Consider the following 15,262-nt stretch of genomic DNA (forward strand, 5'->3'; position numbering starts at 1 on the left):
ATCTCTGTGAGAGTTTTGGCTGTTTGATATTATGTGGGGCTGGGAGATCTCTGATGGACTAATATCCTGATCTCAGCCCTCCCTGTTCAGAGGCTCTGACCTGACACCTGTGTGGAGCACCAACACCCTGTCAGCCACATCGCTCAGAAGAAAAGGGAGAAAAAGAAAGAAAGAAAGAAAGAGAAAGAAAAAAGAAAGAAAGAAGGAAAGAAAGGAAGAAAGAAAGAAAGAAAGAAAAATAAATATAAATAAATTTATTAAAATAAAAAATTTTAAAAAATAAAAAAGTAATTAAAAAATGAAAGAAAGAAAGAAGAGTACAAGCAAACCAAAAATAAACCCACCAATGATAATGAGTGCTAAAACACTACTAAAAAAAAAAAGCTGACAGTTCCCTTGGACAAATGGTCAAAGCAAAGGTATACAGAGAAAATCAGACAAAAAAGAGTACACATACATACTCACAAAAAGAGGAAAAGGAAAGATATATATATTAAAAAAAAGGAAGAGAGCACCCAAATCAATAAACAAATCTACCAATGATAATAAGTTCTTAATTCTAAATTAAGATAAACATAAAACCAGAAACAAATTAGATGCAGTGAGTAAATCTCAATTCTACATTTGCTCCCCAAGTCCATTGTCTCAATTTTGGAATAATTCATTATCTATTCAGGTATTCCAGAGATGCAGGGTACATCAAGTTGATTTTGGAGATTTAATCTACTACTCCTGAGGCTGCTGGGAGAGATTTCCCTTTCTGTTCTTTGTTCACACAGCTCCTGGTGTTCAGCTTTGGATTTGGCCCCACCTTTCCATGTAGGTCACCTGAGGGTGTCTGTTCCCCACCAAGACAGGCCAGGGTTAAAGTAGCAGCTGTTTAGGGACCGCTGGCTCACTCAGGCCAGGGAGAGGGAGGCGTACAGAATGCAGGGCGAGCCTGCGGTGGCAGAGGCTGGTATGACATTGCACCAGCCTGAGGTATGCTGTGTGTTCTCCCGGGCAAGTTGTCCTTGGATCACAGGACCCTGGCAGTGGTGGAAGGAGAGATGTGGCTAGTGACCTGTGCTTGCACACAGGATTCTTGGTGGCTGCAACAGCAGCCTTAGCATCTCATTCCCATCTCTCGTATCTGCGCTGATAGCCATGGCCCTTCCCCATCTCTGAAGCTCATTTAGGTGGTGCTCTGAAACCCCTCTTCTCTCACACCTCAAAACAATGGTCTCTTGCCTCTTTGGCAGTTCCAGACTTTTTCCTGGACTCTCTCCCAGCTAGCTGTGGCACACTAAACCCCTTCAGGCTGTGTCCATGCAGCCAACCCCAGTCCTTTCCCTGGAATCTGAGCTCTGAAGCTGGAGCCTCAGCTCCCAGCTCCCACCCGCCCTGGTGGGTGAGCAGTCAAGCCTCTCAGGCAGGTGAGTGCTGGTCAGCACTGATCCTCTGTACAGGAATCCCTCTACTTTGCCCTCTGCACCCCTGTTGCTGCACTCTCCTCTGTCTCTGAAGCTTCCCCCCCACCCATCCCCCGTCTCCACCAGTGAAGGGTCTTCCTAGTGTGTGGAAACTTTTCCTCCTTCACAGCTTCCTCTCAGAGGTTCAGGTCCCATCCCTATTCTTTTGTTTCTATTTTTTCTTTTGCCCTATCCAGGTACATGGGGAGTTTCTTGTTTTCTGGGAGGTCTGAGGTCTTTTGCCAGCATTCAGTAGGTGTTCTGTAGTAGTTGTTCCACATGTAGATGTATTTTTGATGTATTTCTGGGGAGGAAGGTGATCTCCATGTCTTACTCCTCCACCATCTTGAAGGTCCCTACCACATATTTATGTTTATCACATGGTTAGTTCTTTTATCAAGATCCTTTAGACAGTAAGTCTCATAAGGGTAAGTAATTATTGCTAAGCACATGGTAGGCACATAGATATTTCTTTAATGGATATTTTTATAACAATCAGTGTTTTAGTGTAACAATTTAATATATGCATTATATTTCAAAAAACTACTTAATCTACTAGAGTTCAAAATATAAAATCTTTCTCAAGATATATTTTATACATTCTGAGTATCTCTACATTTTATTTTTCTTTGAGCTCCTATACATATATGTGTCATTACTTATATAAAAGCATCATCTATTTTCATTGCTTTTAAACTCAGATTCCTTAGTTAACATCTTCTTTAGGATTTTAAGTATTCATAATCTGTCAGGGAATTTTTTACATGTAAATGTTTAAATCTTATATTTATTTCTGCTTTTTACTATTAATAGAATATGCAGCCCTCCTTGGTCCTTACCATTCTGAGAATATTTGCATACTTTTAACTCTGTTTCTATGTTATATTCCATTTTAAATAAATAACTCACCTATTCTTCCAACAAACAATCATTGAATATCTACCATGTGACAGATACCAGCTATGCATTGGGCATAGAATGATGTGCTGGATAAAAATATCTTACCTCAACAACTCAGTCTTGTTGGAAAACAATATTTCCTATTTCTATATGATTTCATAAAGTGAACCCCACTACACTGAAACTGACTATGTAGCATGGGCAAAGAATAAATTTTATTGGAGTAAGCTGCTGAAATTTAGATACATAATGTAGTCCATTCTAATATAAAATTTCCCATTTCTCTTCTAACTTTACTATTTTTATCCAAAATATCTCATTTAAAAAATATGTAACTTTATCCCATTAATAGGAATATAAAAATTGATATAATATTATTGAATGCTTAGGTCAAAGATGAAACAAACATCTTATTATAGTATAGAAGATTTGGGTCATACACTGGAAGCATTATAAATGACTGAGTTTGGTTGGATCCTCAGATGTGGAACCACCAGTGTGGAAAGCTGACTGTACTACACCAATTTGTATAAAGGATTTGAGCATCCACAGACTTTGTTATCCAATGGGGGAGGTGGAGGTGGTCCTGAAACCAATTCCCTATGGACATGAGAGATGACTGTATTCTATAACACCATAAGTATTTAAATGTTCAAGATGGTGTTGGGCTTATAGGGTAAATGGGAAATTGGTGATGATGAAAATAGGATTATATGGCTAAGAACTGGAAGGAAATATATCCATCTTAATGACTATTATGTCATTTAGATCAGCTTCCCTAGCAACATCAAAAGGGATTATACAGATAGTCTCTGTTAAATGTTTTCTTATTTTCTTTTCAGAATTTTGAACACAACTGAAAAAAAAATCACCTTATTCTAAAATTAATCAATCTAGCAACTAAATTTCTAGCAATAATCAAAGCAAACATGTAACACACACACAAAATTATTCGCTAGTCAGATAAAGACTTACATACATATACTCTCAAAACAAAGATAACTTCTAAATTTTAATTAGGTTTCTACTAATTGCAAGTGAGGAAAGTCCAAGTTTCAGTGAGATAATTATTTACTTATGGAACTGGAGAGCACATGTGTGGTGCTTAATTCAGAAAGAATCCTTTGATTATCAGAATCCTTTTCCAATAATTAATTCAGTACTATTTCTTGACCTCCATTTTTCAATTCTGCTTTTATTTGTTAGCTATAACTTCTTGTATTGCTGACATAGATAAACTATGCTGAAATGTGTACTGATCTTGAAATCTAGTATTAAAAATTTTAAAAATAGAGAAAATATTCTAATAAAGATTTGAACATACAAAATGTACAGTTTTTAAATGTATCATACCAGAGCTTATACAAATCAATGTTTTATTAATTGCATCTATGCTTATCTAAATGCCCTAAAAAATAAATATTTTTATTATTGCTACAGACAAAAGTCTTGTATAAGCTTTGGTAAATTTATTTGTAACATCTTTTTCTTATCATTTAATAAAGTTATGGTATTTTCCAACATACATGTAATAACAATTTATAAAACTCTTACATAATTGTATAGTACTATTATTACTATTGATAGTTTTAAAGCTAATATTTATTTTGTACTTACTATGTGCCAGCTGCTGGACTAAGCACTTTATAGCCACTATCAGCTCTTTTATTCCTTATAACCCTTTAGGTAGACATTGTTATGCCCAGTTTACCACTGGGGAAAGCAGGACTTACAGAGTTTAAATAATTTGCCTAAGTATAAACAGCTGAGAAAGGCACAACTAAGGTTTGAAGCTAGATTGTATATCTTGCGAGCTACAACTTTGTTCTAAAACACACACACACACACACACACTTTTCCTTGCCCAAAAATCTCCTTAGTAAAACAACAAGAATAACAACAACTAACAAGGCAATTTAGTGAACTGAGCTGTATTTATGTGTCTCTGGGTGGGTGAGGCAACATGAAGAACAATATTTGTGTCCCTTGATCAGTTAATTCATAGAACTAAATTGACCTGTGGATAGAATGTATTAGGTTAAGTGTCAATAAAGTCTGAACTTTAAATAATGTTTTCTCTTTGAATCAGGTGACAAATGTCAGCACAGAGGAAACAAACCAAAACTTTTTCATCAAATGATACAGTCTCCTAGTATACAGAACTCAAACTTTGATGATGGGAATGTTCTGCACTGACCAGTATGGTAGCCAGTAGCCACCTGTGGCTATTAAACGTTTGAAATGTGGTTAGTGTGCCTGAAGAACTACATTTTAAGTTTTTACTTAACTTGGATTACTTTAAATTTAGATGTTATATGTACATGAAGCTAGTGTCTACCAGAAAGAAACAGTGCAGCTCCTGGTTATGTTTTCCAGTCCAAATGATACCTTCCAAATGATAGCCTCAGAATTTCTTAATCATATATCCAATTATTTGCTAAATATTTCAACACGGATGTCTAAAAGGCATCCCTGTTTAATATGTCCAGATTTCTAATTTTTGTTGATAATCAGTGGATTTCCTCATAGGTCCCATCTTCAGCAAAGCACACTTCAGTGTAGCCTTTAGCTTAGGATAAAAACCTTGGAGTCATACTTTACACCTCCCTCTTACACCTTATAACTTATCAGTAAAAAAATGCATACAGTCATTATCTTGAAAATCTATGAGCTTTTCTGTAAATTAGAACTATACCCTAGACCAAGCCACATCCATCTCCTGCCTGGGCTATAGTAGTTACTTTTTAACTGGTCTCCCTCCTTCCACTCTGACTGCTACAGACTGGTCGTTCTTACCAGTCTTTTTTGTCCTTATTTTCAGATCGGACCTCTGCTCCAGCGTCACAAGCTGACTACAAGTTCTGAGAATGAGCCCAACAGGCTTCTCTGGGGAGCCTTGTCCATTTGCCTGGGATTATCTCCATACAGATATTCTCATTTAGACTCCCGACTTCACTTGGGTTTTTAGTCATGTATCATCTTACTAGGGAATCCTTCCTGAACAATCCTTTTAGAATAGCACCTCTCTACCTGACCTTATGTTTTATATTATTATTTCTACTTTTTTTGTCTCCTCCCTCTAGAATCTATAAGCAGTGTAGCCAAAACTTTTTGTTTACTGCTATAGCCTCAGTGCATAGAATAGTGTATTGAACCTAGAGTAACGCAATAATTATTTATTAAATTGAAACAATATTTGTGCTAGTTTTATTTATTTATTTATGCATTTCTTTATTTATTTTTGGCTGTGTTGGGTCTTCGTTGCTGCACGGGCTTTCTCTAGTTGCAGAGAGAGGGGTTACTCTTTGTTGAAGTGCTCAGGCTTCTCATTGCCGTGGCTTCTCTTATTGAGGAGTGTGGGGTCTAGGCACATGGGCTGCAGTACTGTGACATATGGGCTCAGTAGTTATGGCTTGCGAGCTCTAGAGCTCAGGCTCAGTAGATGTGGCGCACGGGCTTAGTTGCTCCGTGGCATGTGGGATCTTCCCGGATCAGGGCTCGAACCCATGTCCCCTGCACTGGCAGGCAGATTCTTATCCATAGCACAACGAGGGAAGTCCTGAAACATTAAAAGTTATTCCTTGCACCAAATTCTGATGAGGATATGGAACCACAGAAAGTTTTTCATTGTCGGTGGGAATACAAAATGTTGCAGCCACTTTGGAAAACAGTTGGGTGGTTTCTTACAAAAGTAAGTATACTCTTACCACATGATCCCACAATCACACCCTTTGGTATTTATCCAAATGAGTTGAACATTTACATATATTCAAAAACATGTACATATAGGTTTACAGCAACTTTATCCATAATTGCCAAAGCGTGAAAGCAACCAAGTTGTCCTCCAGTAAGTAAATGGATAAACAAACTGTGGTAATCTATACAATGGAATATTATTGAGCATAAAAAGGGATGAACTATCAGTGAAAAGTCATGGAAGAACATTTACTGTGTATTACCAAGTGAAAGAAGCTGCTAATATTAAAAGGCTACATGTGTATGATTCTAACTACATGATTTTCTGAAAAAAGCAGAACTATGGAGATGTTGAAAAGATCAGTGTTTGACAGGGTTCAGGGGGTGGAAGGAGGGATGAATAAGAAGAAAACATGAAATTTTTAGGAGAGTGAAACTATTATATGGTATGCTATGTAATGGCGTATAAGTGTCATTTTATTCTTGTCAAAACTAATGGAATGAACAACATAGAGAGTTAACCCCAATGTAAACCACACCCTTTAATTAATACTAATGAATTGATGTTAATCAATTATAACAAATTACTTCACTAATTAATGCAAGATGTTAAAAATAGGGGAAATTGGGGAGTACAGTGCAGGATATGTGATGATTCTATACTTTTTGCTCAATTTCTTCTTTAAATCTAAAGCCACTCAGAAGAATAAAGTTTACTAATTAAAAAAATAATTCCCTGGATGTTTTTTTTCAGGTTAATGACATTTAAAAAAAATTCTGCCTCTACATTTTAACCATCAGCCTCAGTGTCAAGAAAACATAGGACTCACTATTTTCTCTAACAGTCTTAGTGAATCAGTTTAATACTACACAGACTAGGGTTTAGCAGTTTTCTAAAGTGATCCTTTACAAGTTGCTATAGAATTATGTTTCATTTTTCTGCCACAGGTATGTGGTTTACGTTTCAATCAGCCAGATAGATTTTCATTCCAAGCTGCATAAAATGGTAGAAAATGTTAAAACATTCATTTCTATACCCTTATTGATGACTCAGTTGATTAAAACTAATTAAGAATTTTTAAATGTAAAGGACTCAAAAGGCATCACTAAATGTTCCTGAACAGTCACAGTCATATCTAGAATTCTTTATTAATTTGTGTGTGCTGCAAGCACTAGGATTCATACAAGTAATACATTTGTTTAAGGATTATAGATAATTTTTTACTAAATCTAATAATTGTCTGTTGTAACTTTAGATCAATGGTTAATTGGAACTCAGTATAATAGGATTTGCATATACTTTATGTATGAGATTAATAAGTTTTAACTGCTTTTCTCTATTTTAGGTAATGCATTGCTAAATTTTATAGGCCAATATTTGTTTGATCATTAGTTAGAGAGAATTACATCTTGGATTAAAGGCTTCTATGGAAAGTATATACATATAAGGCATGGTCACAATTTGGCCATATAATCAATTAATTACACATAATCATGTCATCTTCTACAAATAAGCCACTAAAGATTCCTCACATTAGAGGAAATAAGAAGCATGTGTAGATAAGCTATATTTTGAAATGATTTCCATGTGAATATGCAAATTGTTTGGATGGCCAGTATAAGATAAGGATTCTATACCTATTGCTGATCTGGACAGAATTAAGAAAAACTGAGAGTGTTTGATGTATCCCAGAATAACTATAACAATATACTGTAATAGAAATTATGTGAAAGTAGTCTCTATCTTTCTCTCAAATTATCTTGTACAAATTTCATGCCTTTTCCATCTTAACTAAGCACTTATCACACACTGTGGATGTAACTTTTGCAAATTAATGCAAAAGTTAAATTTAATGCCTTTTCCATCTTAACTAAGCACTTATCACACACTGTGGCTGTAACTTTTGCAGTTTGAGGTGCCAAATCAAAACTAGCACAGATTTCTTTTTCCTTCTTCACAATTTCAAGCACAGAAGACTTGTTCTTACTGTAGATCTTAGTAACCTCAAAATATATATATATATTTTTAAATTATTAAGTCATGAACTTTCAGCTTTTCTCTTAAAGGAAGCACTATACAGCTTCTCTTTGGCATATCTGAAAAAACTTGTTAGCATCACTACTCTTGTGCTTTTGGGGTCATTGATAAGTAAAATAATGGTTACTTGAGCACAAGCCCTGCGATACCACCACCATTGATCTGAGCACCAATCTGGCTACTAAGCATCTAGCTAGCAGGGTATGCTAGACAAAGGGAGGGTTCATGTCCAGGACAGGACAGAGCAGGAGGGTGCAAGACTTTATCATGCTACTAAGGCAGACAATCTAAAATTTATGAATTGTTTATTTCTGGAATTTTTCATTTAATATTTTCAGACCATGGTTGATTGAGGGTAACTGAAACCACGGAAAAAAAAAACACCTCAGATTAGGGGGACTACTGTATGTCAGTGTAGTGGGTTGAATGGAGGCTCCCAAAAGATATCTCCACATTCTAACCCTCCAGAATATGTGAGTGTTAACTAATTTGGGCAAAGGATCTTTACAGATGTAATTCAGTTAAAGATCTCAAGATGAGATTATTTTGATTATCTGGTAAAATCCAATCATATTAACTTTAGTGATCTCACACTAATATTAATAATTATTGAATTCAATAATGTGTCCTTATAAATGACAGAAGAGGAAAAGACACAGAGGAAGAGGAAAAAGCCTGTGTAGATGGAGGCAGAAATTAGATTTATGCAGTCATAAGCCAAAGAATGTCTAGAGCCACAGGAAGCTGGTAAGAGCAGGGAAGGATTCTCCCTTTGAGCCTTCAGAGGGATTGATGCCCTGCCAACATCTTGATTTAGGATTTGTGGTCTCCAGAGCTGTGAGAGAATAAATTTCTGTTGTTTAACCACACTAGTTTGTGGTAATTTGTTACAACAGTCACAGAAAGCTGGTACAGTCATTGAGTTCAAAGCGCAAAGAAATTTGGTATTATGTATACAACTAGTTAAGCAGCAGAGTGGAATTGGAGTAGCAGAATAAGGGTTGGAAGGAAAACTAACCCCTTTCTAATTCCAACTCCCCTGCCCTTTCTGCTGTTTGCACCCCACTGATATTTTACAGATTAATTGAACCACAATTATAATTTAATTGCTTTTCTCTTCCACTAAAACTATAAATTCACTCAAGGAAAGCTACTTTCTCATTCATGTTCATAGAAATCATGCTTTTTTTTTGTATTATCTTAATAACAATAATCTCTCTGCCATTAAACTCCTCTTCAACAAGCCACTTGGGTTTTCTTAACACTTTTATTTTTCTAAATATTAACTTGGATAAAGACTCTTCTTGGCTGTATGCAGTCAATTTATTGTTTTGAGTTTCTAATTCCTTCTTTTTCTTGGCACTTAAATATCTCTAGGTCCAAGGGTTATTGAATGATGAGACTGGCCTCTGCATTTATCTATAGGACAAAGGTTGTTACTAATAATGTTCTGCATCAATATTTTTAAATTGTTAAATTGAAAAAGTGTTTTCTTAGTATGACTTTTATTATGAATATTTAGATTTAGGAACTTACTGGTAAATATAGTCAGGTCTCCCACTCTAAGTGTTTTCCATGCAGGAAATATCCTTCTCTGTTTCTATTAGGAGTAAAATTCTCTATTTTGCTTCCTAAATTGACAATATCTGTAATTCATAGCAGAGCATGATTATCCCAATTCAAATTCATGGCAGTATTGAATCTTCCATTCTCTTTGTGCCTCAAAGAAAAGGAATATCTTTACCCCTCACTTAGTCCCTAATATACCTGTGACTTTCTGAATATTTCAGTTTCATTATTCTCTAGAATACAAAGGAACAGCGAAAAAGATAGATCAGGGCTGGCATTAGGATTACTTGCAGAATATTTTTATTACAATGCAACAAAAACCCTATGTGTATTTACTACAAAAATTCAAGGATGTGAGTATATGCCACTCATTGAAATAGCCTCAATATATATTTTTTAATATTCATTTATTTTATTTACTTATTTTCCTTATTCTTTTTGGTTGCATCAGTTCTTAATTGTGGCATGCAGGATCTTCATTGAGGCACGTGGGATACTTTGTTGCGTCTCGTGGGCTTCTCTCTAGCTGTGGCATGTGGGGTTCCTCTTCTCTAGTTGTGGCCTCCAGGCTCCAGGGTGCTCTGTAGTTTGTGGCACACGGGCTCTCTCGTTGAGGCACGTGAGCTCAGTAGTTGTGGCACGCGGGCTTGGTTGCCCCACGGCATGTGGGATCTTAATTCCCTGACCAGGGATTGAACCCATGTCCCCTGCATTGGAAGGCAGATTCTTTCACTGGACTACCAAGGATGTCCCTATCCTCAATATTTTAGCAGAGAGCAATGAGGTCTAGTATCAATTGCATTAAAAAAAAAAAGAACTCATTGTGCCAGAGGCAGTGAATGTGCCCCTGCACATGTATCATAGTATTAATTCTAATTTACCTAAATATTATACACAATGATTAGACGTATTTATGGAGATTCTTATATAAATAATATTTCATTATTTGGAGTTTTAAGAAACAGAAAAGTTCACTTGGGCTTCTTTGCAAAAGAAGAAGAATGGTATAATACTTTTCAGACAAAAACACCTTAATAGAAAATGGAACAAAAAATAGAAAAGGAAAAATATAAACCTTCATGTACAAAGGAGAATTTATTTTTGGTACTTTTCATTTTCAGTTATATATACAAAGACAAAAATACATATAAGCAAAAATAGATGTTAGTAACTTAGATGTAACCAGTTCTTACAAAATGATTCAATATTTCAAAAAGTTATAACTTTCTTAAACAACTCTTTAAATATAGCTAGACATCTGTTGCCTAGATGAGATGTTAACATTTTTTTTTTGGATAATGATATTTCCTAGCAAGCTATTCTGCTTTGAATTATTGGATTTTGAGTGAGTTGAAGTAGATAACACACCAAGCACTGTTTTCTCAACAAACTTCTGCTTTACATTACTCCTTGAGGAGAAAGACAATTTGATGTTTGTCTACCATCTTAATTTTCTTCAAATAGAAGACTTTTCCTTTTAGACAAGCATAGCTGAGAAGAGTCATCTGCTTTTTGTAGCACTCTGAATCAAGACACTGCAAATTCTAGAGTTATCTTTAAGAAAGATTAGCTTTCTATTTTACTCAGAAAATAAGTTTGAATACAATCTGTGTCAAGTACATATTTTACCCCATCATCTAGCAAAGACAATCTTCTTACCTCCTAAACACTGACTGTAATTTATTTCCCAAAAGAAATATAAATTATTTTACTAATAGTTTTAAAAATATAAGTACACATGAAAATCTACTGCAAAACAGCATGCTTATTTTTTTTGTTGCCTAAATCCAACCAAAAATCCATAAGAATCTGCTCTTCTCACAAGGGTCTAATCTAAGCTTTCTTTCTGTAATGATAATATAGGGTAAATTATAATTATTTAATTGTGCTATGAAATCAGTATTTTTATGAAAGTACATTTGATAATTTACAAATTAATTATCCCAAATCTCTTTATTTTCATGGTTTATAGCCACCCAAGAAATAGTCTCCATACAAATATATCATATAAACATATTTCTTAGACTGTCTGGGGAGCTTTGGCAAAATACCACAGACTGGGTCGTTTATAAACAACAGGCATTTTTTCCCCACGCTTCCAGAGATTGAAAATTCCAAAATCAAGTCACCTGCATGGTCATATTCTGGGAAGGACCCTCTTCCTGTTTCACAGTCTGTCCCTTCTCTCTGGTTCCTCACTTGATAGAGGAAGTAAGGATTCTCTGTAGGGCCTCTTTTTTTTTTTTTTTTTTTTTTGCGCTACGCGGGCCTCTCACCGCTGTGGCCTCTCCCGTTGCAGAGCACAGGCTCTGGACGCGCAGGCCCAGCGACCATGGCCCACGGGCCCAGCCGCTCCGCGGCATGCGGGATCCTCCCAGACCGGGGCACGAACCCGCGTCCCCTGCATCGGCAGGTGGACTCTCAACCACTGCGCCACCAGGGAAGCCCTGTAGGGCCTCTTTTATAAGGACACTAATTGCATTCATGAGGGCTCCATCCTCATGACCTAAGCACCTCCCAATAGGCCTCACCTTCTAATACTATCACATCAGTCATTAAAAATTCAATATATGGATTTTGGGAAGAAAAAAGCATTTGGATTATACCTGTATGTAATTTATATGAACACTTCATATACACCTTCCATTAAACCAAGGGAAAGCTACTATAATAGCAAAACTCTTATTATGAATATACCAATGAATGGTATTGGTTCCAAATAAAACTTATTTCACTTACAACTATTTTTGTAATTCTATGTACTTCAAAGCATAGATGATATGACTTCAAAATGCAAGGTACATGCATTACACTAAGACATATTCTCTGATTTATGTTATTTGTTTATGGCAGCTCCATATCCAGTTTAAGTGGAAAAATTATTGTGTTAGGTATATTGCTATTAGTAACCTGATATAAAGAAATTTTATGTAAGAACACATTTCATGAAAATAGGTTTCAATGATGTGAGGAATTTTAGGAGGGCAACCAGTACAATTTAAAAGTACTCATTTTCTCTATGTAAATGGTGAAAGATTTTGTACTTGAGAGAAAATTAATCTATCTTGGAAAACTATGGAACTTTATGAGGCACAAAACTGAACATATTTTTAAAAGATATTAATGCATAAATGCCTCTTATTAGTATGACTTAATTTATTAGTGACAACTAGGTATTATAAGCTTTAATATTCAATGAACATAGATGTTTACATATTCATCAGTTTCCCTTTGAAAGTATCCTTTTGGTTAAAGCAAACTTATGTAAGTTTGAATTAATAAAAATAAATTATTAGACAATCATGGGTCATATTCACCATGAATACAATTTAAATTTTAGTGTTTTAAAAAAAATTCTACTGTATTGGTTTGCAGAAAAAAAATCAGAAAATTGATACTTCTTTAGCAAACATTATATAATTCTGGAAAACACCTATAAGCTAATTCAGTCTATAATGACTGAATTGAAATATTGCTTACCCTTTCTTAGCCATTTGATTGACTACTTTGTCTATGATTATAAATTATTGGCTTTCTATAGTGTATCTTTTACTGAGAATAAGATATCTAAACTATATTAGAGTATCTTTATTTCAAATAAGATCCAGTGGAACTAATATCAATGGCCAAAGATAAATAAGCTATATTAGAATATTTACCAAAAAAAAAAAAAAAAAAGAAGAGTGATGGTATGTACAAGCATCTGACTCCATGAATAGCCCAAAATGAAAGCTTGGTTTGTGTTACATGACAACTTCATCACTAACACTTTTTGAGTGTTATTACACACCAAGTTCTGCTTTAAGTGTTGTACATACATTAGCACATTATATATTCAAAACAACACCTATGAGGTAGATACTATTATAATCTCATATTTATAGACCAGGAAATTGAAGCAGGTAGTAACTAAGTAATCTGTCAAAGATAACAAGCCATTAAGTGCTGGAACTAGGATTCAAACTGAATAGTCTGGATGCTGAGTCTCTGGAACTAGGATTCAAACTGAATAGTCTGGATGCTGAGTCTGGGTTCTTCACCCTTGGCTGCGTTGGGTCTTCGTTGCTGCATGTGGGCTTTCTCTAGTTGCAGAGAGAGTGGGCTATTCTTCATTTCGGTGCACAGACTTATTGTGGTGGCTTCTCCTGCTGCAGAGCACAGGCTCTAGGCGTGCAGGCTTCAATAGTTGTGGCACACGGGCTCAGTAATTTTGGCTCGCTGGCTTAATTGCTCCCCAACATGTGGGATCTTCCCAGACAAGGGCTCGAACCTGTGTCCCCTGCATTGGCAGGCGGATTCTTAACACTGCGCCACCAAGGAAGTTTCTGGACATACATTTAAATCTATCAAGGGTGCATTTTTTGAGTGAATTTAATTATTCAAACGAATCTTCAAGTATCAGTTTTAAGTGTAGAGATGCTGACTTATCATTCAAAATTACTTCCAATGCTGAAATACACCTGCTTTCCAGGTAACCCCACAGTATGTTCAGTTACATTTAATAAATTAAGAGATGATAAATTTAGAGGTAAATCAGAGAAGGGCAATATTCCACACATTAAACTGCCATGTAGCCCAACGACTGACCTCAGGGCAGCTGTAGCCACAATTTAAAGCTGACGACAGGAATAGACCCCTTCAGCTGAGATTGCTCACCTGCAGGAGAACAAGTAGTGATGCAGCACAAAGTGGCTTAATTTCAAGGGCAGAGGAGACTGCAGTTGACCTTTGTGTTCTATTTATCTTTTTCGTACATACTGTGCCAAAAGACTATATTAATAATATCAAACCAAGTAAGCTTGGGAATGTTTGTTTTTCAGCATTGATATAGTCTTCTATTAAAGAAAATTAAAAGATGGAATATATTAATTATTCAGTTTTTATTCTGCTTCTCATATCTTCATTTCAAAAGACTTTGCCCTTGCTCACATGATGTACTTAATAATCAAGGGAATTCAAAATAATTTTCCAGTTTTACCCACACTCCTAGTTATACCCACTTCTTTTCTGGATATATTTGCCTCAGTGATAGGCAGCTTTTCTGGTCATTATATAAGAAACAAATAGACAATGCAATCGTCCTTTTAAAATTTTGTTCTTTTTATTCTAAAGTTTGCTACCAACACAGTTATCCAAAGTTGGAAAATTGAGAATTACCTTTCCTTGTTGTCCCATTTCACTATCTACAATCACTAAAGTTTTAAACTATCTTAATGTATTTTAAATAGAGACAATTCTTATCATCTGTACTGTAATCTTTATGTGTTGTCTTTGCATGCCATTCTATCTCACACATGAAAATTTCTCACTTTCAATTAAAATAGTACCATATTTCTGTCCTTTGAAAGTAATTCTGACAATATAGATATAGAAGCTTATACACAGAAATATTTATAGCTATGTGTACACATATGGGGTGGTACCCACACACACGCCCACACACAGGCACACACACACCCACACACACATTTTTACTCTGTAAGCGGAGATGGCCTAGAAGCAACTACACCACAGTAGCAAGAAACACACCTATCCCCCCCCCTCCAGATCTTCATTTCTAATACTGTTCTTCAATAAAATCATTCAGAAATCCTTGGAGAAATAGATG

Source organism: Lagenorhynchus albirostris, chromosome 12, assembly GCF_949774975.1.
Source record: "Lagenorhynchus albirostris chromosome 12, mLagAlb1.1, whole genome shotgun sequence".
Classification (NCBI taxonomy): domain Eukaryota; kingdom Metazoa; phylum Chordata; class Mammalia; order Artiodactyla; family Delphinidae; genus Lagenorhynchus; species Lagenorhynchus albirostris.